The following is a 25,038-nucleotide window of genomic DNA, read 5'->3' on the forward strand; positions in this document are numbered from 1 at the left end:
GGCTGTGTTTCTCTCTCCTAATCCTGAAGCTACACTGAAGTGGATTTCTATTACCTGCAGCTAGTACAATCACCAGGTAAAGATGTCCACTAGACCTCTGGATGTACAGTTCTGAAGCCAATGAAATTCTGCTGGAATTACCAGCAGATCGTAAGTTAAGACATGAATCCTAAGTTCCTTTCCTTTTTAAGATTTATTTATTTTAGAGAGAGAAAAAACGGGGGAGAGAAGAGAGGGGCAGAGGGAGAAGGAGAGAGAACCCAAGCTCACCAACACTCAACTGACTGAGCCATCCAAACACTGTTGCATCCTAATTTCTAAAGAAGGCTGAATCACGAAAAGCAAAGAGGGCCTAATAGAGAACTCTAAGTAACAGAATCATTTAACTATGGGTAGAGGGAAAAAAGTCCACCAAGAATATTTGGGTATTACCACAAAGAGAGAGAGGGGAGGAAAACCAGTTAATGTGTTGTCACTGGAGCCTCTTCAAGGAGGAAGTTGCTAATAGTATTAACTGCTAAGGAAATAGCAAAGACAGAAAAATGTCCATCAGAATGGGTAGAAGAAAATAGGTGGCCCTGGCTACATCAGTTTCACTGAAGTAGTGTAGGCAGAAATCAGATTGAGTGAGTTGAGACGTGAGTGAAGGGAAAGAAGCAGAGTCAACAAATGTAGGAAATATTTCCCAGGAAAGACATGGTAGGGTGGTAGATAGAGGAAGAAAAAAGCCATGCTGGAATGGAAAAGATCAAAGACCAAAGATACATTAACCAGATTACTCAAAGAGGTATTAACATTTTTGTCCCAAGTCATCAAAGAGATACAACATATTTACAAATCTCTGAAAAAGAGACCATACATTTATAAGCTATGCCAACTATAAATCAGTAAAAGACAGCTAGCTACATTACACGATCACAGACCCTGAACACTAGGCTAAATAACATTCTTTCCTTTTGTGTTCTCCAAAGCCATGACTGGAAACGTGGTAATACATAAGTGGCAGTCATTTTTGTATTTGTATGGATGAAAATCTTCAATAACATAAAAGCATATATGTTTAATGTCACAAATGTGGGACTCTGATTCTACAGAGCCCAGTGGACAAGTGCCCTAACATACTACAGGAAAATGACAGGTTAAGACTTAACCCTATTGGGGCACCTGGGTGGCTCAGTGGGTTAAAGCCTTTGCCTTCAGCTCAGGTCATGATCCCAGGGTCCTGGGATCGAGCCCCACATTGGGCTCTCTGCTCAGCAGGGAGCCTGCTTCCTCCTCTCTCTCTCTGCCTACTTGCGATCTCTCTCTGTCAAATAAATAAATAAAATCTTAAAAAAAAAAAAGACAACCCTATGTTCAAGAAGGAAGATCAGAAGGAAGAAAATTTACATTCTTGCCATAGTTAAAATTGAGAACCTGGAAAATTTATTTTTAACAGGGATGAATATTCCTCATCTCACCCAAACTTCCAAAACAAAGAAGTGGCAATGTTGTAACTGACTTTGTCCACTGAACTAGGTAAATACTGTGAAGGTTCAGAAGCTCAAGAGAACATTAGGTTTCACTTACTTCCTTCTTAGGAAGAATCTAATAGGAAAGGGTAAAATTCACAGTAACAGGAACATTATTTTAGTGTTGCACTGAAGAAGTTTAATTCCACCCTGATCAAAGACCTCAAGCATTAAGAAGTCATTGTGCCAACTGTAAAATTAATAAGTCATGAAGATGAAAAAAGCACAACATAGGGAATACGGTCAATAATACGGTAATAACATGGTGGTGAAACACTGTAACTACATTTCTCACGGTAATAACAATGGTGGTGAAACACTGTAACTACATTTCTCTCTTGATGAGCATTTCATAATGTATATAATTGCCGAATTACTATGCTGCAAGCCAGAAACTACTGTCAACTACACTTCATTATTAAAAAAAAACTTTTTTAATGAAAAAAGATGACATTGTGAAATGGAATCTTGTTTTTGTTTTTTTTTTTAAGATTTCATTTGTTTATTTGACAGAGATCACAAGTTGGCAGAGAGGCAGGCAGCAGGAGGAGGAGGGGTGCAGGCTCCCCGCTGAGGAGAGAGTCTGATGCGGGGGCTCAATATCATGACCTGAGCCGAAGGCAGAGGCTTAACCCACTGAACCACATGAAATGAAATCTCTCTTAACCAATTCTATCTATGAAAACAAACTTTTGTTTGAAACTGAAAATTCTTTATGTTCATCATTGTTGCAACACACACATGGAAAAACTTCACATCTTTTGGATTTAAAATCTGATGTTTAAAAATCTATGGTTTAATTTACTCTAGTTTCTTATCTACATATAAAGGCAGGCAAATTTGCTTTTTACTTGGAAATTATGTTTTCCAGAAAGCATCTTCAAATATTAATTTTGGATGGGGAGGTGTAGTTTCTTCTTTTTAAAAATTGTATTTGAGGGGCGCCTGGGTGGCTCAGAGGGTTAAAGCCTCTGCCTTCGGCTCAGGTCATGATCCCAGGGTCCTGGGATCAAGCCCCGCATCGGGCTCTCTGCTTGGCTGGGAGCCTGCTTCCTCCTCTCTCTCTCTCTGCCTGCCTCTCTGCCTACTTGCCTACTTGTAATCTCTATCTGTCAAATAAATAAATCTTTAAAAAAAAAAAATTGTATTTGAGAGAGAGAGGGTGAGCACAGAGGTAGAATGAGAGTGAGAAGCAGACTCTCCACTGAGAAGAGCCAGATGTTGGACTCAATCTTATGACCAGAGCCAAAGGCAGACGCTTGACCAACTGAGCCACCAAGGCATCCACTTCTCTTTTTAACTAAGTGTTTAATTTAACTAAGTGTTTAATTCTGTTTAATACTAAAATAAATAGCTTCCTAATATACAATCTGTAATACTTTATCACATATCACCCTGCATTTTTCCAAATTCAAACCTCCTTCCCATTTAGAACAAAGCTATTCATTAATTTGTGAATTTTAAAATATACAATTTCCCACTCACATTTATCTTGGAAAATGACATTCACAAGACTTCCTCTTCTCTCATGTTTAGTTGAAGAATGATTTTTAAAAGTGCAATAATTTGGGGGGCCTGGGTGGGGTGGCTCAGTTAAAGCCTCTGCCTTCGGCTCAGGTCATGATCCCAGGGTCCTGGGATCGAGGCCCGAATCGGGCTCTCTGCTTAGCAGGGAGCCTGCTTCCCTTCCTCTCTCTCTGCCTGCCTCTCTGCCTACTTGTGATCTCTGTCAAATAAATAAATAAAATCTTTTAATAAATAAATAGATAAATAAATAAAAGTGCAATAATTTGTGCCTCATTTGGGGAAATAAGAGAGACAGGATATACAGTTTAAGTTATTTCCACCTAGATAATCAATCTGATGAAATGTACTTTCAAACCAAGCAGATGTTTGCAACTCCACAGCTCTGTATTTATTAAGTAAATATATAAATCTAAAAATGTCTCAAACATGCCTTGGAATGTCATGCCAATACATTTCCATCTTCCTGCTTTTCTAAATGAACTTCCTTGTTAGAATTATTTTTCAAACGTATACGTTTTCAAACGACTTGAAACATTTATATATGAACAACTTGAGAGAAGTATTAAATTTATCACAATATCCCTAGTAATATATAAACTTCAATTACTTTCATTTCTTAAGCTGACAGGTGCTTTAAAATCTCCATTCTGAAAACCTTATACTTTTAAAATCTTAAGACAATGAAAGGAGTGTCACTTTGCAGTATCAACATCTAAACTTGGCTTAAAACACAGTTCAGCACATTCCACACATATATAAGGGGTCAGACTGCTCTATAGCACCAGAGGGTTATTTCACAAATGCATAGATTCACAAGACATACAATTTTAGAACAGCTTAAATTACCTAGCCATTTAGTGATTGGCAGAGTTCCCTTGAATTAAAAGCTCAGTCACCCCACTTTTAAAGAGACTGGCATGAATCCAAAAAAAAAAAAAAAAACAACCAACAAAAACCCACAACCCTGTAGTAGTACTCTCCACCATCAGCTTTCCTCTCCTCATTCTGCACTTTTATCAGTTTTCATCTCTCCAGAGTAAACATTTAGGAATAGAAATGCTGTATCTTATGCTAATTTTAACTTTGTAAGAAACTGTTCGCCCGTTTTCCAAATCCATTGTACCATTCTGCACTTGTGCCAGCAATCCATGAGCATTCCCATTGTTTCCCAATTGTCCGTCTTTTCAATATTGGTCATTCAAGCGGTATGAAGTAGTATCTTGCTGCAGTTTTAATTTGCACTTTGATGGTAACTAATGATAGTCTTAAGCTTATTGGCAATTTATCTATCTTCTTTGGTTACATATGTTGAGATCTTTTGCTCACTTTTAATTTAGTTATCTTATTCAGTTGTGTTCTTTATATATTCTAGATAAAGTCCATTGTCCAAAATATGTACTGTGAATATCTTTTCCTGGGCTTTCTTTTTTTAAACATCTTTTGGGGTGCCTGGGTGCCTCAGTGGTTAAGCGAGAGGTCATGATCTCGGAGTCCTGGGACCTAGCCCCAGAGCCTGCTTCACCTTCTGCTCCTCCCCCTGCTTGTGTGCTCTCTCTCTCTCATTCTTTCTCAGATAAAGAAATGAAATCTTGGAAAAGAAAAATCTTTCAAAGTGTGTGTGGTTTTTGGGTTTTTTTTTTTTTAAAGATTTTACTATTTTATTTGACAGATCCCAAGCAGGCAGAGAGGAGAGGGAAGGAGGCTCCCTGCTGAGCAGAGGCCAATGCAGGACTCAATCCAACCTGAGCCAAAGGCAGAGGCTTTAACTCACTGAGCCACCCAGGCGCCCCCTCAAAGTTTTTTTTTTTTTTATAGTCTGGTTTATCAATTTTATCTTTTCTAAGTTATGCTTTTTGTGAACTGCCTAGGTTCTTTGCATTTCCATATACATTTAGATTCACTTTGTGTCGATTTCTACAAAAACGCCTCCTTCACTTCTGATTGGGACTGCATTTATACTAACAACTACATAACAGATAGTTACATTTTAACAATATTGAGTATTCAAATTCATCAACATGACATACCCAATAATTTGTAGTTTTCAGTGTACACGCTTTAGATGTGTTTTTTCATCAGTTTTTGGGTTTTTTTTTTTTAAGATTTTATTTGAGAGACAGCGGGTGAGCAAATATAAGCAGGGGGAGGGGCACAGAGAGAGTGACAAGCAGACTCCCTGCTGAACAAGGAGCCTGATGCTTCGAGACTCAACCCCAAGCCCCAGGGATCATGACCTAGGCGGAAAGCAGATGCTTAACCAACAGAGCCACCCAGAACATTATTCACTGATATTTTGTTCATTAGGTAACATCTTCACAGTCTACTCAGGCTTTTTTATCCCCTCACATCTTCCTTTTCCCCTCTTAATTAAAACTTAAGTTTTTAACACTAAACATATACATTATGTTTAAGGATATCTTTGGCTCAAATGTGCAAGAGTTTGCAATATGAACACAGAGGAAAGTACTGTTCACGAACACCACTCTCTCATGCCCTACGCCCCACATTTCTTCTCCCTCTTGTATGAGAATGACTGCCATGTTTTCCTTCCCTCTCCTTAACAATCCTTCTCCTTTTCCTTTTCTGTTACCTTTCTTCTTTTCATTCTCTCTCCCTTCTTCTTTCTCCCATTTCCATTGTACTATTCCCTCTCCTTAAACACTTCTTTAGCGGCCTAGATTAGAAGTAACAATTATGTAATAGACTCTCAATGTATTAGGTGATGGACTGAAATCTCTATTATCACTCTAAACTCTTCTCCTGAGTCCAGGGACACATTTATATATACCTGGAAAAGAACATCTCATTTAGTCTCCTACTTACCTGAAACCTGGTATTTGAAAAACAGAATTCATTGCCCTTTGCCCTATATCTGGTTTTATGTTACCTTTTTTGGTGGGTGGTACCACCACAAACTCTTTACCAAGGAACACACATTTGAGTTCTATACTACTACTGGCAGTTCTCTGAAAACCATACTTGTACAATACTTTCTTACACTTAAACAAATCTTTACTGCTATTCAAAAATAATACAAGCACATAGATTTTTAAAATTCAACTAAAAAAAAAGCCACCAAAAAGGGCAAATGTCAAAGAAAGAAAGAAAGAAGAAAGACAAATCTTTAACCTGTTGGTTGTAGTCATTTTTAACTTATCAACATGTTTCCCTCTGGTACTTATAAATAAGATACTTACTGCTACTTCTTAAATTGCTGATTTTTAAATAACTTAAATTTTCTGTTAAAACAGATTATAAAGGACTTTTTTTTTTAATCACATCACCTCCTACCCTCAAACTCCTTGTCACCGTCACCATCACCACTAGATAATTACAATTTTTCAGCGAATCAATATTCAGCGTCTCTGCTTTGTAACTGCTACTGCTAAAACAAGTAATAGATTAAAATCAGCTATCCCTTCTTGAATCATCTTTTGTTTTCCCTGAGGTTAATAAGTCCTAAGCTTTTTTATTTGCTTAGTTTTCTCTGTGTATCTGTATCAGAACTGTAAAATACTTTAATTAGAGCAATAAAAGACCTGCAATTTCCAAATACCTAACAATAAATATATAGACATATTGATTTAAAAAAAAAATTTTTTTGTTTCTTCACAAAATCTGGCCTCCTGCTTCAAGTCTGACTAGCTGCTCCTTAAACAAGTTCCCTCAGTTCCTTTCCTATTTCTAGTTATTACGTATTCCTTTTTCTTCATCCTCCTCAGCTTATTTTGTAAAATTACATATTCCAGTAGCTTTTTGTGTGTGAAAATAGTTCATTTACTTATACCTTCCAAGTCTAGTAGCTTCTTAAGAAAGAGTACATAGGGGGCGCCTGGGTGGCTCAGTGGGTTAAACCGCTGCCTTCGGCTCAGGTCGTGATCTCAGGGTCCTGGGATCAAGTCCTGCATCGGGCTCTCTGCTCAGCAGGGAGCCTGCTTCCCTCTCTCTCTCTCTGCCTGCCTCTCTGCCTGCTTGTGATCTTTCTCTGTCAAATAAATAAATAAAATCTTTAAAAAAAAAAAAAAAAGAAAGAGTACATAGGAAGGAAAATATTTTAAATCCCTGCATTTGACATTTGATTGAGTACACAGTATCAGGTGAAAGATCTTTTCCTCAGGAATTTAGAGCAACTGTTTCATGATTCTCTGCCTTCCAGAGTTGCTGCTAGTAAGTCTGGTGACATTTTAATTTGCCTTCTACGTGAAAAATTTTTCCTTCTCTCAAAGGTTTAACAATTTTCTTTTTACTCAGAATTCTCAAACTTCACATAACTTGGTTTTGTCCTTTTTCACTCAGTGTGCCAAGGACAGAAAGAGTTCCTTCAAAAAAGGAGTATGGTATCCCTTGACTTCAGAAAAATGTTAAGTACCTATATCATACGGTTGCTGTGTGAATTAGACAAAACACACTTGGCACATGGAAGTACAGAATGGTGATGATAATGGTTATCAACATTTACTAATTTCTTTGGTAACCATTGTTTCTTTTTAACCCTTCCTTTAAAGATGAACTTCCATCTTCATGAAGTACATACTTCAAGAGGTTTTTTTTTTCCATAATACATGCTGTTAATAACTATCTGCAAGTGGTAACCTTCCACTTCTCTAAAACAGTGAGGGTTTAAATTTCAATTCTAAAACAATTTACTTACAAAATTGCTAAAACAGGGGCGCCTGGGTGGCTCAGTGGATTAAGCCGCTCCCTTCAGCTCAGGTCATGGTCTCAGGGTCCTGGGATCGAGCCCCGCATCGGGCTCTCTGCTCCGCAGGGAGCCTGCTTCCCTTCCTCTCTCTCTGCCTGCCTCTCTGCCTACTTGTGATCTCTCTGTCAAATGAATAAATAAAAATCTTTAAAAAAAAAAATTGCTAAAACAGAAATCTCCCTTCTAACCTTTATTCAGAAACACTGTTAACACAATTTCTCTATGTGCCCTTATTCTTTCATGAGAGCTTAACAACTAAGAATGAAATTCTTGGTTGACAGTGCTTTTCCTTCAGTCCTTGGCAGTTATTATTCTGACCTCCACTGCTGCTGATGAGAAGAGTTCACTGTCAATCAGACTTGTGGTCCTTTGAACATAAACCTTTGGTTTTTTTCTCCCTATGGATACTTTAAAAATTGTCTTTCCATTAGACTCCAATTTCATAGACTCTGAAGCTTCAGATACGTTTCTACTTATTTGATTCTTTCACCTGTTTCTCAACTGTTATTTCATTTTCACCATTAATATTTTCTCCCTACCACTGACTTTTAATTCAATAATCAAATTTTTATTTTTTTCCCCCCCAAGATTTATTTGACAAAGAGAGACACAGTGAGAAAGGGAATACAAGCAGGGGGTGTGCCAAGCAGGGAGCCTGATGTGGGGCTCGATCCAAAGACCCTGGGATCATGACTTGAGCCGAAGACAGACGCTTAATGACTCAGGCACCCCAAAGATAAATTCTTAATAAGCTCTATTTATTCAGTGTTTCTCTCCCTGGTATAAAAGGCCTTGGTATCAGAGATTTAAACTTTCAGAAGGGAATGCTTGTCCATACCTAGTTACTGCCTGAACTCGCTGCCAAATCTATTTTGCAAAAGCAAGGCTGAGGGAAGGTAATTAAAAGGTTTAAAAGAATGAAAAGTATGTGTAATTCAGGCTTCTTACTCAGGCATGGACTCTCTTATCAATCCCCTGAGAAGGTGAAAGTCAAATGAGCACAAACTAGTCATTTATCTGGGTTTAGAACTAGGTAAGGCAGAGACCAGGCTTTGATACTGTGTTCCTGATTCATCCCAGAGAGAAAAGATCACTGTGATTTATATTTGATCCCTACCTGCTTTGTGATAATTGCCTGAGAATTTTTTGCTAACTTGGTCTTTTCCCTAAATAAATGAGGTATTCTCAGCTGTCAATGATTCTTTGGCTGGGACAAACTTTTACATGATTAATTTGCTAAGACAAGAGAACTCTGGTACTCCTGGGGTACCTGGCTGGCTCAGTGGGTTAAAGCCTCTGTATTCGGCTCAGGTCATGATCTCAGGGTCCTGGGATCAAGCCCCACTTCGGGCTCTCTGCTCAGTGGGGAGCCTGATTCCCCCTCTCTCTGCCTGCCTCTCTGCCTGCTTGTGATCTCTGTGTCAAATAAATTAAAAAATCTTAAAAAAAAAAAAAAAAAAAAGAGAGAGAGAGAACTCTGTCACTCCTTAAGGAGCTCTCTCAGCTGTTTTAAATTCCTCCACCCCAACACCACCATAAATTAACATCAAATTGTATTAACAAAGTGATTAACATTCTACCTTGCACAAGGTAAAAGCTGACTTACGTTATTATGTTATCAGTTTCCTCTCAAGTCAAACATCAAACAGTATCAACAGAAGGTCAAGCATCAGACATAGTACATCCTATAAGTTTAAAATGGTACGGGGCGCCTGGGTGGCTCAGTGGGTTAAGCCTCTGCCTTCAGCTTAGGTCATGATCTCAGGGTCCTGGGATTGAGCCCCACATCGGGCTCTCTGCTCAGCGGGGAGCCTGCTTCCCTCTCTCTCTCTATGCCTGCCTCTCTGCCTGCTTGTGATCTCTCTCTGTCAGATAAATAAATAAAATCTTTAAAAAAAAAAAAAGTAAAGTCATGGAAAATACTTGGGGAAAAAAAGTCAAAGTGGAAGAATACAATAACTAAAATGTAAAATACACTAGAGGAATCAACAGCAGATTGAATGATGCAGAAGAGATCAGCAATCTGAGAGAAAGTATAGTGGTTAACACCCAATGAAAACAGCAAAAAGAGGGACACCTGGATAGTTAAGCATCTGTCTTTGGCTCAGGTCATGATTACAGGGTCTTAGGATAGAGCCCCGTATCAGGCTGCTTGCTCAGTGGGGAGTCAGCTTCCCCTTCAGCCTTTGATTCTCCCCCCACTCTGGCTCTCTCTCTCAAACAAGTAATTTTTTAAAAATCTTTAAAAAATAAACACAGCAAAAAAAGAAAAAAAAGGAATCCAAAAAATGAAAATACTTTAAGTCAACACTAGGACATCAAGTATACTAATGTTCACATTATAGGGCTTTCTGACCACCACCACAAAGCAAAGAAAAAAATGGAAAAAACACATGGAGGCTAAACAACATTCCACTAAACAACCAACAGGTCAAAAAAAAAAAAAAAAATCAAAGAGGAAATCAAAAAGTACATGAAGACAAATGAAAACGAACACAATGATCCAAAATCTTTGGGACACAATGAAAACAGCTCTAACAGAGAAATTTATAGCCATACATGTCTACCTCAAGAAACAAGAAAAATCTCAATCAAACCTTATACCTAAAGCAAATAAAAAAAGAACAAAACCCAAGTTAGCAGGAGGAAGGAAATTATAAAGATTAGCGCAAAAATACATGAACCTGATACTAAAAATAGGCAAAAAATCAATGAAACTAAGAACTGGTTCTTTGAAAAGATAAACAAAACTGATAAATCTGTAGACAGACTCATCAAGAAAAGCATACAGAGCTCAAATAAATAAAATCTCAAGGAGGAAAAATTACAACCTATACCACACAAATACAAAGGATCATAAGAGATTACTATGCGCAAATGAACCACCAAGAGAAAAAATGGATGAATTCTTAGAAACATATAATCTGCCAAGACTGAGTCAAGGAGCAGCACCTACGTGGCTCAGTCAGTTAGGTGCCTGACTCTTGATTTCAATATGGATCATAATCTTAGGGTCCTGAGATTGAGCCTTGCATCAGGCTCCACACTCAGAAGGCTGTCTGCTTGAGGATTCTCTCCCTCTCTCTCCCTCTGCCCTCTCCGCACTGGTGCTTGTGCAAGACCATGCTGTGCTCTCTCTCTCTCTCTCTCTCTCAAATAAAGGTTTAAAAAAAATTTTTTTTAAGTCTTCCTCAAGGACAAAATCTAAACAGACCCATTACTATTAAGAAGACTTAATGAGTAATTAAAGAAGTCCCAAGAAACAGAGGTCCAGAACCAGAGAACTTCATAGCTGAATTATAGGAAACATTTAAAAAAGAGTTAATACCTATCCTTCTCAAACCATTCCAAAAAACTGAAAAAGGAACACTACTCCAAAACACATTCTAAAAGGCCAGAAATAACCTGATATCAAAATGAGACAAAAAACACCACAGAACAAAATTCCCAATGAACACTGATGTAAAAATTCTCAACAGAGCATCAATGAACCGAATTCTATGATACAAGGATGGTTCAATATCCTCAAATCCATCAACACGTTAAACCACATAAGCAAAAAAGGATAAAAATGATATTATTATCTCAACAGATACAGAAAAAAAATTCGATAAAATTCAACCACCATTTATGATAAAAATTCTCAACAAAGCGGATACAGAAGGAACATACCTGAACTTAATAAAGGCCATATATGACAAACCCACAATTAACATCATACTCAAGGGTAAAAAGCTGAAAGGTTTTCCTCTAAAATCAGAAACGAGACAAAAGTGCCCACTCTCACTACTTTTATTTAACACAGTAATGCAAATCCTAGCCATAACAATCAGATGAGAAAAACCAATCAATCAGTGGCATCCAACTAAAAAACTAAGCAAAACTGTCACTACTCGCACATGACATTATATACAGAAAACCCTAAAGATTCCACCAAAACAAAACAAAACAAAACAAAAAAAAACAAAAAACCCTACTACAAATACTAAATAAATTCAGCAAAGTTGCAGGTTACAAAATTAATGTACACAAATCGGTTGCATTTCTATGCCCTAATAATGAATTATCAGAGAAATGAAGAAAACAATCCCGTTTACAATCACATCAAAAAGAATATGCAGGGGGCGCCTGGGTGGCTCAGTGGATTAAGCTGCTGCCTTCGGCTCGGGTCATGATCTCAGGGTCCTGGGATCGAGCCCCGCATCAGGCTCTCTGCTCCACGGGGAGCCTGCTTCCTCCTCTCTCTCTGCCTGCCTCTCTGCCTACTTGTGATCTCTCTCTCTGTCAAATAAATAAATAAAATCTTTAAAAAAAAAAAAAAGAAAAGAAAAAAAGAATATGCAGGAGTAAATTTAACCAAGGAGGTAAAAAGACCTGTGTTCTGACAACTGTAAGACAAAGACAAAAGAAACTGAAGAAGACATTAATGGAAAGCTATTCTGTTCTCATGGATAGCATAAATCGAAATTGTTAAAATGTCCATCTACCCAAAGAAATATATAGATTCAATGCAATCTGTATCAAAATACCAATGGCATCTTTCACGGAACTAGAACAAAGAATCTTCAAATTTGTATGGAACAACAAAAGAACCCAAACAGCCAAAGCAGTGTAAAGAAAGAACAAAGCTGGATATATCATGATCCCTGACTTCAAATTATCCTACAGAGCTACAGAAATCAAAAGAGTATGGTACTAACACAAAAGGACACACAGATCAATGGAAGATAATAGAGTCCTGCAATAAACACATACAGATACGTACAGTAAATTAATTTTCAACAAGGGAGGCAAGAACGTACAATGGGGGAAAACAGTCTCTTGAATAAATGGTATTGAGGAAATGGACAATTACAAAGAAAACAATGAAAGTGGACCGGCTTCACTTTTCCTTTTTAATATTACTTTCTTTTTTCTTTTTTTTTTTTAAACTAAGTAATCTCCATACCCACGGCTCAGACTCACAACCCTGAGATCAAGAGTCACATGCTACATTAACTGAGCCAGAGCCACCCCGGAAAGTGGACAACTTTCTTACACCATATACAAAAATAATCTCAAAATGGATTAACAACTTAAAGGTAAGACTGGAAACCATTAAATTCCTGGAAGAAAACACAGGCAGTAAGCTCTTGGACATCAGTCTGAACAATATTTTTCTGGATCATCTCACTAAGCAAGGGCAGTTAAAGCAAAAATAAACAGGTCTACCTGAAACAAAAAAGCTTTGGATGGCAAATGAAACCATAACATAACAAAAGGCAACCTACTCAATAAGAGAAGATACTTGCAAAAGATCTATCCAAAAAGGGGTTAATATTATAAATACAGAAAGAACTCACACAACTCAGTATCCAAAAAAATCTATTAAAATTCGTCAGATGATCTGAATAGGTATTTCTCCAAAGATATGTAGAGAACCAACAGGCACATAAACATATGTTCAACATTACTAACCGTCAGCAAACTGTAAATCAAAACCACAATGAGATGTCACCTCACACCTCTTAGAATGGCTAGTATCAAAAACACAAGAAATAAGTGCTGGCCAAGATGTGGAAGAAAGAGAACCCTCATGTGCTGTTTGGTGGGGATACAAAATGGTGCAACCACTATGAAAAAACAGCATAATGATTCCTCAAAAAACTGGAAATATAAGTACCATATAATCCATCAATTCTACGTCACAGTATTCATACCAAGAAAAGGAAAATATTAATTTGGACCAATATATGCCCCTATGTTCACTGCAGCATGATTTACAATATCCAAGATATGGAAGCAATCTAAATGTCCACCAAAATATGGAAGGATAAAGATAATGTACTCTATACACACACTAGAATATTAGCCACAAAAAAGCATGAAATCTTTACATTTGCAGCAACACGGATGGACCTAGAGAAAAATCCTCAGTAAAGAGTAAGTCAGGGCACCTGGGTGGCTCAGTGGGTTAAGCTGCTGCCTTCGGCTCGGGTCATGGTCTCAGGGTCCTGGGACCAAGTCCCGCATAGGGCTCTCTGCTCAGCAGCGAGCCTGCTTCCCTCTCTCTCTCTCTGCCTGCCTCTCTGCTACTTGTGACAGAGATCTCTGTCAAATAAATAAATAAAATCTTAAAAAAAAAAAAAAAGAGTAAGTCAAACTGTAAAGGAAAATACCCTATGACTTCACTTTTATATAGAATCTAAAAAAATCGAATGAATAAATGTAACAAAATAGAAACAGACTCAGATATAGACAACAATCTGGTGTTTGCTAGAGGGATGAGGAATAGGAAATACTTAAGGGGAGGGGATTAAAAGGCAAAACTGTAAGTATACAATGTACAGCGCAGGAAATAAAGTTACTAATATTTAGCAACTCTGTATGGGTCAGATGGTAGCTAAATTTATCTCTGTGATCACTTCCAAATGTATACAAAATGTTGAATCACGATGTTGTACATAAGAAACTATTACAATATTATGTTAACTGCACTTCAATTAAAAAAATATATCAGCAGGGGCGCCTGGGTGGCTCAGTGGGTTAAAGACTCTGCCTTCGGCTCAGGTCGTGATCCCGGGGTCCTGGGATCGAGCCCCGCATCGGGCTGTCTGCTCAGCGGGGAGCCTGCTTCCTTTCCTCTCTCTCTGCCTGCCTCTCTGCCAGCTTGTGATCTCTGTCAAATAAATAAAATCTTAAAAAAAAAAAAATCAGCATATATTTTTGAATGTATGATTTCACTATAAAGGTATCTACATATGTACGTATACATGCATTTATTTTGACAGATTTTTTATTTTGCATACTTTAATTTCAGAACAAAATAATTTAAAAGATCCACAATATGCATCCAAACCCCTTGGCAGATATTGTTTAGCAATAACCATGTATGAAGCCTAGCAACATAGCAATTATCAACAGAGTAATTAAAAGAAATTCGAACACTTCAAAAAATGTATTACTAACTAGGTTACAAATAATATGTAGTATGCATAAATCTATAGGGTCACCCTCTATTTCATCTGTCTACGGATGATACAATTCACTTTGAGGTTCCATTCAGTTAAGTTCCCCACCACACCACCAAAACCCTACAGATCTGTTAGTTAAATAAAATCTTAAAAGATTTTATTTATCTTAAAGATTACTTCTTAGTGTATTATTTCTTATTTCTATTAAGTAATAAGTATTTATCTCCAGAAAGTATTACTACTTATTTCTAAGAGTTTAAAAAATAAACCCTGAAGAGAAGTTGCCTGATGCAGTAGCAACCAACAGGAAAACTTAAGAGCAATTTGGTGCTGCTGGGTGGCTATTTGTACTGAGACTCAAGCCCTGCCACTCCTTAAAATTACCTGGACTGGGGGCACCTGGGTGGCTCAGTGGGTTGGGCCGCTGCCTTGGGCTCGGGTCATGATCTCAGGGTCCTGGGATCGAGTCCCGCATCGGGCTCTCTGCTCAACAGGGGGCCTGCTTCCCTCTCTCTCTCTCTGACTGCCTCTCTGTCTACTTGTGATCTCTCTGTCAAATAAATAAATAAAATCTTAAAAAAAAAAAAAATTACCTGGACTGGGGGCGCCTGGGTGGCTCAGTGGGTTAAGGCCTCTGCCTTTCGCTCAGGTCATGATCCCAGGTTCCTGGGATCGAGCCCCGCAGCCGGCTCTCTGCTTGGCAGGGAGCCTGCTTCCTCCTCTCTCTCTCTCTCTATGCCTGCCTCTCTCCCTACTTGTGATCTCTATCTGTCAAATTTTTAAATAAAATTTAAAAAAAAAAATTACCTGGACTGACACAAACTAAGATGTGGCTGTTAGTCATTCCCACTACATACTATTAGATTCAGCAGATAATAGTCCCCTAACCCCTTCCCCTGGGGATCATTACCTTACTAACCACAACAAATAGACATCTGGATCAGAAAACTACTGCAAAATAAAGACGAACACTAAACAACTTAAACCATCTGAAGCAGAGTGCCTGACCTGGACAACCCAGAAATGTACACGGAGTAACTATAAATCTGAAGGAAGGAAAACTCATTAAAACTGGAGTCGGGGGACGCCTGGGTGGCTCAGTGGGTTAAAGCTTCTGCCTTCAGCTCAGGTCATGATCTCAGGGTCCTGGGATCGAGCCCCACATTAGGCTCTCTGTTCAGTGGGGAGCCTGCTTCCCCCTCTCTCTCTGCCTGCCTCTCTGCCTACTTGTGATCTTTCTGTGTCGAATAAATAAAAACCTTTTTTTAAAAAATGATGAGAATAAACCTTTCCAGAATTAAAAGTCAAGACTTAAAAGCTCAAATAAGATATTAAGGAAAAAACTCCTTCCTAGAAAAATTAAGATCATGTAAACTGGTAGTATGTTCAGAAAATACCAAAAATTTTTACAGGTATTGTGTTAGTATCAGTTCTGAAAATCCAAAAGTTACTGAAATTAATCCAGAGGGAAAAAAAAAAAAAAGCAAAATCTTTATATGCACAAAAAATGTTTTATTGCAATACTTCTTATGACAGCAGGGAAAATCCCAGACACAATCTAAATATTGGTATTAATTAAATTACCGTTTCATGACAGATTTTATACCATTGTCATAGCGTTGAGAGAGAAGACCATGTTTACAAATTTTATTGTTTGAGGGCACCTCAAGAGCCCAAAAACCACAAGAAATTTACATTAAAACTACTGTGAGCATTTATTTCTTAAATTACTAAAACTTAAAAAAAAATTATTTTTAAAAATCTGACAAACTTGGTACATTGTGTTTTCAATACTTTACCAAGAATGGGCCAGCAACAATTATTTTTTAGATATACTGTACAGAAGTATTAGCTTCCCAGAGTCTGTAGGGTGTTTTTATACTAAAGGACAATATAATGCAGCTACTTTTATTGAGTAAGCAGCTTATGACAGCTTTCTGGCTTATTAAATAATAAAATATAGTATGGAAAATTTCAACATCCACTATGCCAAAGGAAGGACTGGTCTTATTTCTACTAAGTGCTTTATATTTTTATCAGTTTTCATTAGCTCAGCTCCACATGAGACCATTGCCTGCCTTGATTTCTGGAATTCTGCCCCAATTCTTCTCTCCTAGTCTGTGTTGCCAGGGTTGCAGCTGCACAACCAATTCTTATTAAAATGTAAGTCTTTGAAATGCATGTCTGTGGAAAGGGATATAAAGGATTTCATTATCTTTCTCAAAACCGACAGTGAGGATTAATCCCCCACCCTTCCCAAGCCATACTACCACTTAGCAGCCTTCTTTACCAACTCGCACACCAAATATCATAAATCCAACTGCTCAGTTTAAATGTTTAAATGAAAAATCATAAACTGCACAGTAGTGAAACTTAAAGTCTAGCAAAAATTATTTTTAAATGACTTCTAATACTTAGAGTGTAGTTTTAGGTTATAGCTAGATACTCACACAATGATGCAATACTTTTAAATACCACTACTAAATACTTCTAAAGAATAAATACTTGCAAGATAGAATAGGCAATTCTGTGATAGTAATGCCAAAAAAATAATTTCAGAAACTTCAAGTCAGGAAAAGAAAACTGCAATTAATTTACTTAAAATGGAAAATATTTTACCAGGCATTAATTTTGTTTTGAGTTCCACATTGGGCTCCCTGCTCTGCAGGGAGTCTGCTCTTCCCTTTCCCTTTGTCCCTACGCCCCACTCCCCCGCCCCCCACCCCGACTTGTGCTCTCTCTCTCAAATAAATAAAGCCCCTAAAATTTTCCTGGAGAAGAAAAAAAAAACAAAAACAACTGGAAGACAATTTATACCCCTTTTCCATTTTTCACTAGGATTTCATGTACTTTTGTTCTCTGGATAAAATCCTTCAAGACTGTTTGACCTTCCTCTTATTTTTTTTTTTTTAAATATTTTATTTATTTATTTGACAGAGAGAGATCACAAGTAGATAGAGAGGCAGGCAGAGAGAGTCAGAGAGAGGGAAGCAGGCTCTCCGCAGAGCAGAGAGCCTGATGCGGGACTCGATCCCAGGACCCTGAGATCATGACCCGAGCCGAAGGCAGCGGCTTAACCCACTGAGCCACCCAGGCGCCCCTGACCTTCCTCTTAAAAGACAACTTATGACTGAATTCATCTTGTGAGAAGAGTTAACACAAAACTTTCACTATGAAGGTAAAACTTTTCAGTTACAAGTAAACGGGGGTGGGGGGGCGCCTGGGTGGCTCAGTGGGTTAAGCCTCTGTCTTCAGCTCACGTAATGATCTCAGGATCCTAGGATAGAGCCCCACATTAGGCCCTCTGCTCAGCAGGGACCCTGCTTCCCCCACTCTCTGCCTGCCTCTCTATCTACTGTGATTTCTCTCTGTGTCAAATAAATAAAAAGCTTTAAAATAATAATAATAATAATAATAATAATAATAATAATAATAATAATAATAGCAAACAAGGGCATCTGATGGCTCAATCAGTTAGGAGTCTGCCTTCAGGGGTGCCTGGGTGGCTCAGTTCGTTAAGGGACAGGTCATGATCCTGGAGTCCCGGGATGGAGTCCCACATTGGGCTCCCTGCTGGGCAGGGAGTCTGCTTCTCCTGCTGACCTCTCTCCTCTCATGCTCACACTCTCTCTCTCTCAAATAAATAAATAAAATCTTAAAAAAAAAAAAAAAAAAAAAAGTCTGCCTTCAGCTCAGGTCATGATCCTAGAGTCCTGGGATCAAGTCCCACATTGGACTCCCTGTTCAGCAAGTAGTCACTCTTCCCTCTCCCTCTGCCCCTCTACCAGCTTGTGCTCTCTCTCAAATACATAAATAAATTCTTTTTTAAAAAGTGAAATAAACAGAGGTCAAATACTATGTTACAAAGTGAAAATAACAAGAGTTTTTTATTAAATTATAGTGTTTATAATGCTGGTACACAGTAGGAATTCTCATAACACATAGAACCTTCGAATTTCAAAAACTCGCAAAATTTTTTGGGAATAAATATAGCCTAGTCTGTTCCTGGATCATTCAATCATGGTTAAATAGAAGGAAAAAACAGGGAGGCACAGTAAAGGGTAGTAGCCCTTTCAGATCTGATTATACAACACACACCTCAAATTACAACAACAAAGCATACTGAGAAAAAGTTCTAAAAAGTGGCTACTTGTTGCATTTTAGGTAATCAAACTGAAATCGTTAAATACACTTGATAAACTTTTTTACATATACAACAAATATATGATTATAATGCTTCTTAAAACCATGTATTGAGATCACTCATATCCATTATCATGGCTAGTAACCAAAATAAACAATAAATAAATAAAAGAGGAAAAGGAAAAAACAGACAATTAGTACTGGTGAGAACATGAATAAATTGGAGCTCTTGTGTGTTGTTGGTAAAACCATAAAATGGTGTAACTCCTATGGTGAACAATAGACGATTCCTGAAAAATAATACCACCAAATGATCCAGCAATCTCACTTCTGGTTATCTATTTAAAAGACAGAAGGCAGAGTCACCAAGAATATTTACACGCTTATGTTCAAGGCAATACTATTTATAATAGCCAAAAGGTGGAAGGAAGCCAAATGTTCATCAACCAATAAATATATAAGCAAAATGTATATAATGCATTTTACTATTAATGCAATACTATTCAGTCTTTTAAAAAGGCAGGAAATACTGTCACATGCTACATGAATGAACCTTAAACACATTATGCTAACTGAAATAAGCCAGTCACAAAGAGATAAATACCAATTCCACTTATATGAGTAATTCCACTTTTATCTGAAGTATTCAAATTATAGAAACAGAAAGTATAATGATAGTACCAGGGGCTGGGAAGAGGAAGTAAATAGAAGTTTTTGTTTAATGGGTTTTAGAGTTCACTTTACAAGATGAAGATCTGTTCACAACAATGTGAGTATATTACTAAACTATACTTTTAAAAATGGTTAAGACGGAAATTTTTATGTTATATGTTTTTTATCACAATAAATAAAAACTTCCTAATGTAACTGGAAGTGAGTCTCACTCTTAGAGATTCTTAGAGATTCTGATGAGTTGATAAAGATGAAAATTTGGATAAATATGTTTTGTTTTTCAGTATTACATATTAATGTGTGTGTGTGTGTGTGTGTGTGTGTGTCTTTTTGGTAAGTAATATGCCAATATATTTCCATGTATAAAACTCAAAAGATGCAAGAGTAAATCATGAATAATAAATCTTCTCACCATTATCCCTAGCCATTCAGTTTTCCTCCAGACAAAGCCACAAGTATTAGCTTCTTGTGTAATCTTTCACAGAAAACTCTGCACACATAGAAGAATGCACATACGTATTTTTTCCTTTTTAAAATATTTTCATGTGATGGCACACATCATTGGGCACCTTGCTTTTTCATTTAACACTTTATCTTAGAAATCAGGCAGTATCAGTAACTTTTAAAAAACTGCCTCCCTCTATTTATAAAGGCTGTATTTTATCATATGAGTATAACTAGTCTCCAACAGATGTAAAGTTGAGTTATTTCTAATCTTTTACTTCTATAAACATGATGCACAGAATAATATTGTATATTCACACATGTACAATATGATGGTTTACACATTTAAATTTTGGTAGGCATTTTAGATTTTCACAAATATTTTCCAAATTTTCTCCTAACAATATACCAAACTGCACACCCACTAACAATGCATTAGAGTATCTGTATTTCCAATCTTTGAAAAAAATTCCTAACTCCAATAAATAAAGAAAAAATGTGTTTTCTTCCTCTGAAGGATTTTTTTTTTTTTTAAATTCTGGACTACTACCTTGCTATAATACTACAATTAAAAAAAATAATCCTTCTCTCTGCTGATCTGAAATGCATTTTTTTAAAAAGATTTTATTTATTTATTTGACAGAGATCAACAAGTAGGCAGAGAGGCAGGCAGAGAGGAGGAAGCAGGCTCCTTGCTGAGCAGAGAGCCCCATGTGGGGCTCGATCCCAGGACTCTGGGATCATGGCCTGAGTTGAAGGCAGAGGCTTTAATCCACTGAGCCACCCAGGTGCCCCTGAAATGCACTTTTATTGTATTCTAAACTTCCCTATGAATCTGGAACAACTTCTATTCTGTACTACTGACCTAGCTCATATATAGAACATAATGTTTCCACTATTGTTTTATTTTTTTATCATTATAATTTTATGGTTTTTTTTAAGATTTACTTATTTTAGATAGAGAGTAAGTGAGCAAGAGCAAGAGAAGAGGGAGAGAGAATCTCAAGCAGACTCCCCACTGCACATGGAGCCCAACACTAAGCTTGATCCCATGATCAAGAGAATATGACCTAAGCCGAAACCAAGAGTAGTCCCTCTCTCTGCTCCTCCCCACTCATGTCCCCACGCATATGCACACTCTCTCTCTCTAAAGTGAAATCTTAAAGAAAGAAAGCCCTAAAGACTGCACCAAAAAACAACTAGAACTGATAAATGAATTTAGTAAAGCCACAGGATACAAAACCAACGTACAGAAATCCATAGCGGGGCGCCTGGGTGGCTCAATGGGTTAAGCCGCTGCCTTCGGCTCAGGTCATGGTCTCAGGGTCCTGGGATCGAGCCCAGCATCGGGCTCTCTGCTCCGCAGGGACCCTGCTTCCCCCTCTCTCTGCCTGCTGCTCTACTTGTGATCTCTCTCTCTCTTCCTGTGTCAAATAAATAAAATATTTAAAAACAAAACAACAACAACAATAAAAAAAGAAATCCATAGCATTTCTATACACTAGTAATGAAGCAGCAGAAAGAGAAATTAAGAAAACAATCCTGGGGCGCCTGGGTAGCTCAGTGGGTTAAAGCCTCTGCCTTCGGCTCAGGTCATGATCCTGTGTTCTGGGATCGAGCCCCGCGTTGGGCTCTCTGTTCAGCGGGAAGCCTGCTTCCCTTCCTTTCTCTCTCTGCCTGCTCTCTGCCTACTTGTGATCTCTGTCTGTCCAAAAAATAAATAAAAACCTTTAATAAGAAAAAAAAGAATACAATCCCAATAACTGCACCGAGAATAAAAAAATAACTGGAATAAACTTAATCAAAGATGAAAGACCTATACTCTGAAAACTACAGAACAGCAATGAACAAAATTGAAGAAAACACAAAGAAATGAACATTCCATGCTTATGGACTAGAAGAAAAAATACTGTTAAAATGTCTATATTACCCAAAGGAACCTACACATTTAATATAATCCCTATCAAAACAGCAACAGCATTTTTCACAGAACTAAGAACAAAAATCCTAAAATTTAGGGGCGCCTGAGTGGCTCAGTGGGTTAAGCCGCTGCCTTCGGCTCAGGTCATGATCTCAGGGTCCTGGGATCGAGTCCCGCATCGGGCTCTCTGCTCAACAGGGGGCCTGCTTCCCTCTCTCTCTCTCTGCCTACCTCTCTGCCTACTTGTGATCTCTTTCTGTCAAGTAAATAAATAAAATCTTTAAAAAAAAAAAAATCCTAAAATTTATATGGAAGCACCAAAGTCCCTAAATAGCCAAAGCAATCTTGAAAAATAAAACTGGAGGTATCACAACTTCAGACTTCAAGTTATGTTACAAAGCTGAAGCAATCCTAACGCTATGGTACTTGTACAAAAACAGACACACAAATCAGTGGAACAGAGTAGAAAGTCCAGAAAGAAACCCATAATTATATGGTCAAATAATCTTCAATAAAGGAGGCAAGAATAAGCAACGGGAAAAAGTCTCTTCGACAAATAGTGCTAGGAAAACTGGACTGCTACACGCAAAAGAATGAAACTGTACCACTTTCTTATACCATACACAAAAATAAACTCAAAATGGTTTGAGAACCTAAATGAGAAATCCGAAACCATAAAAATTCTACAAGAGAGTACAGGCAGTAATTTCTCTTGACATCAGCCATAACAGCATCGTTTTAGATATGTCCTAAGGAAAAAGAAATAAAAGCAAAAATACACTATTAGGACTACATCAAAATAAAAAGCTTCTGCACAGCAAAGGCAAAAACCAACAAAATAAAACACAACCTGCTAAATGGGAGAAGGTGTCTACAAATAACCTATCCAATAAAGAATCAGTATCCAGGGGCACCTGGGTGGCTCAGTGGGTTAAAGCCTCTGCCTTCGGCTCAGGTCATGATCCCAGAGTCCTGGGATCATCAGGCTCTCTGCTCAGCGGGGAGCCTGCTTCTCTCTATCTCTCTGCCTACTTGTGATCTCTGTCAAATGAATAAATAAAATCTTTTGAAAAATCAGTATCCAAAATACATAAAGAATTTATACAACTCAACACAAAAAAAATATAATAATTCAATTTAAAAATGGGCAGAAGACATGAAGAGAGACTCCTGCAAAGACGACATACAAATGGTCAACAGACAACATGAAAAGACGTTCAACATCATTCACCATAAGGGAAATGCAAATCAAAACTACGATGAGATTTTACCTTATACCTGTCAGAATGGCTAAAATAAAAAAGACAAGAAGTAACAAGTGTAGACCAGAATGTGGAGAAAAAGGAACCTTCATGCACTGTTAGCTGGACTGGTACAGCCAGTCTGGTATAGCTAGTACAGCCGCTATGAAAGACAACATGGAGATTCTTCAGAAAATTAAAAACAGGAGTACCCTATGATCTAGTAATCACACTACTGGTTATTTAGTCAAAGAATACAACACCACTAATTCAAAGGAATATATACACCCTATTTTATTGCAGCATTATTTACAACAGCCAAACTATGGAAGCAGCCCAAGTGTCCAACAATAGGTGAATGGATAAAGAGGTAGTGTATAGGGGCGCCTGGTTGATTTTTAAAATTCTAACTATCTTGGGGTGCTTGGTTGGCTCAGGGGTTTAAAGCCTCTGCCTTCAGCTCAGGTCATGATCCCAGGGTCCTGGGATCGAGCCCCGCATCGGGCTCTCTGCTCCGCAGGGAGCCTGCTTCCTCCTCTCTCTCTGCCTGACTCTCTGCCTAGTTGTGATTTCTCTCTGTCAAATAAATAAAATATTAAAAATATGGAAATATGGTCTCGAGTGGAAAATTTCTATATCGACCCTAAGATCAACACATTTCCTTTAATTAGTAACATTTCCTCTAAGTATTTTTCAGTGAACATGTACATTAAAACCATTCACAAATATTAGATGCTAACAATAAATGAAAATAGGTTTCTTGCATGTGACTACTTTCCCAAAGAAGAAATGGCTTCCTTTATAAAAGTGTGCATGTCTTATATCCACATAGCACAAAACATGCAGAGCATTTTCTCATGCTGGTCAGAAAAACACTCGGTAATCAAAACCACAAAGGCCTGCCTTTATGATTTCTTCATGGAAATCATAGCCTTTACAGTGAGAGCATAGAGCAACAGCTACAATAAATTCCAGCTGCTGTGGTAAGGATGATTATACTATGGTTAGCTGCTGAATGGGCCCAACACTGAGCCCCAATTCTATTTACTTCAGCAAAGCACAGCCCCCTCAAATGGCATTTATTTCCAGATACTTAAACCCTGGATCATCAGCCAAAGTAACTAGGAATTTAACATCAGTTTCTTTCCTTAAACTGTAACACTATTATCAGACTTTCCAAAAATATTTTCTAACTATAGATAGAGACAGATATTTTGGATCATACTGACAAAACTAAAGAGCTAATACCAAATTATTCCATTCCCTAAAAAACTCCAAAAGTACTGCACAGATAATTACAAGTTTAACAGGAGAAACTCTGAACCATTCAGGAGCAATATCTGAATGGGGGAATCCCATTCTACCTCCTTTTTCTTTATATGCACATTTCCTCATGCTCTCACATTTGGTAAATGAATTATTCCTCACGTGTGTGTGCATGTGTTTGTGTGTGTGACAGAGAGAGAAAAGAGAGAAAGAAACACCTAAACCCACCAGAGAGCTTCTAAAGACTGGCATCCACAGCAAGATGCTATCAAGTCAGCAAAACTGGCAAATTTGAAATCAGCCACATGACCATGAAACCAAGAAACTACAACAATAATAAATATGTACTTTCCGGGGTTTTTCCATCTCTAAAATTGATATAATATTTTCCTATCATTAGCCAAAACACAGGCTTATAAAGATGCCTCACTAATCAGATAATTAAATCAGATAATTAAACCAGATACTAAAAAGATAAAAACTAACTTATTCAACATATTCACTACATGTTATATACATGTAGAATATTCACTACATATTATCCCCCCACAAATTTTTAAATACATAGACAAATATAACTCAGCAAATTATACAGAATAAACAGATTTTTAAATGTATAAAAATGAATATACTGAAGATTTAAAAGATGTATGTACGG

The 25,038-nt window shown here is 37.5% G+C and overlaps 1 protein-coding gene and 1 pseudogene across 7 annotated transcripts in view; one reads left to right on the top strand and one right to left on the bottom strand.

Annotated features, from left to right (window-relative positions):
• The window catches only part of CDC42SE2 (CDC42 small effector 2), a 121,118-nt gene that overhangs the window by 44,405 nt on the left and 51,675 nt on the right, over positions 1-25,038 (bottom strand). The window lies entirely within an intron of this gene.
• LOC123939267 overlaps positions 23,030-25,038 on the top strand; it is a 53,021-nt pseudogene continuing 51,012 nt past the window's right edge.

Source organism: Meles meles, chromosome 3, assembly GCF_922984935.1.
Source record: "Meles meles chromosome 3, mMelMel3.1 paternal haplotype, whole genome shotgun sequence".
In the NCBI taxonomy this organism is placed as follows: domain Eukaryota; kingdom Metazoa; phylum Chordata; class Mammalia; order Carnivora; family Mustelidae; genus Meles; species Meles meles.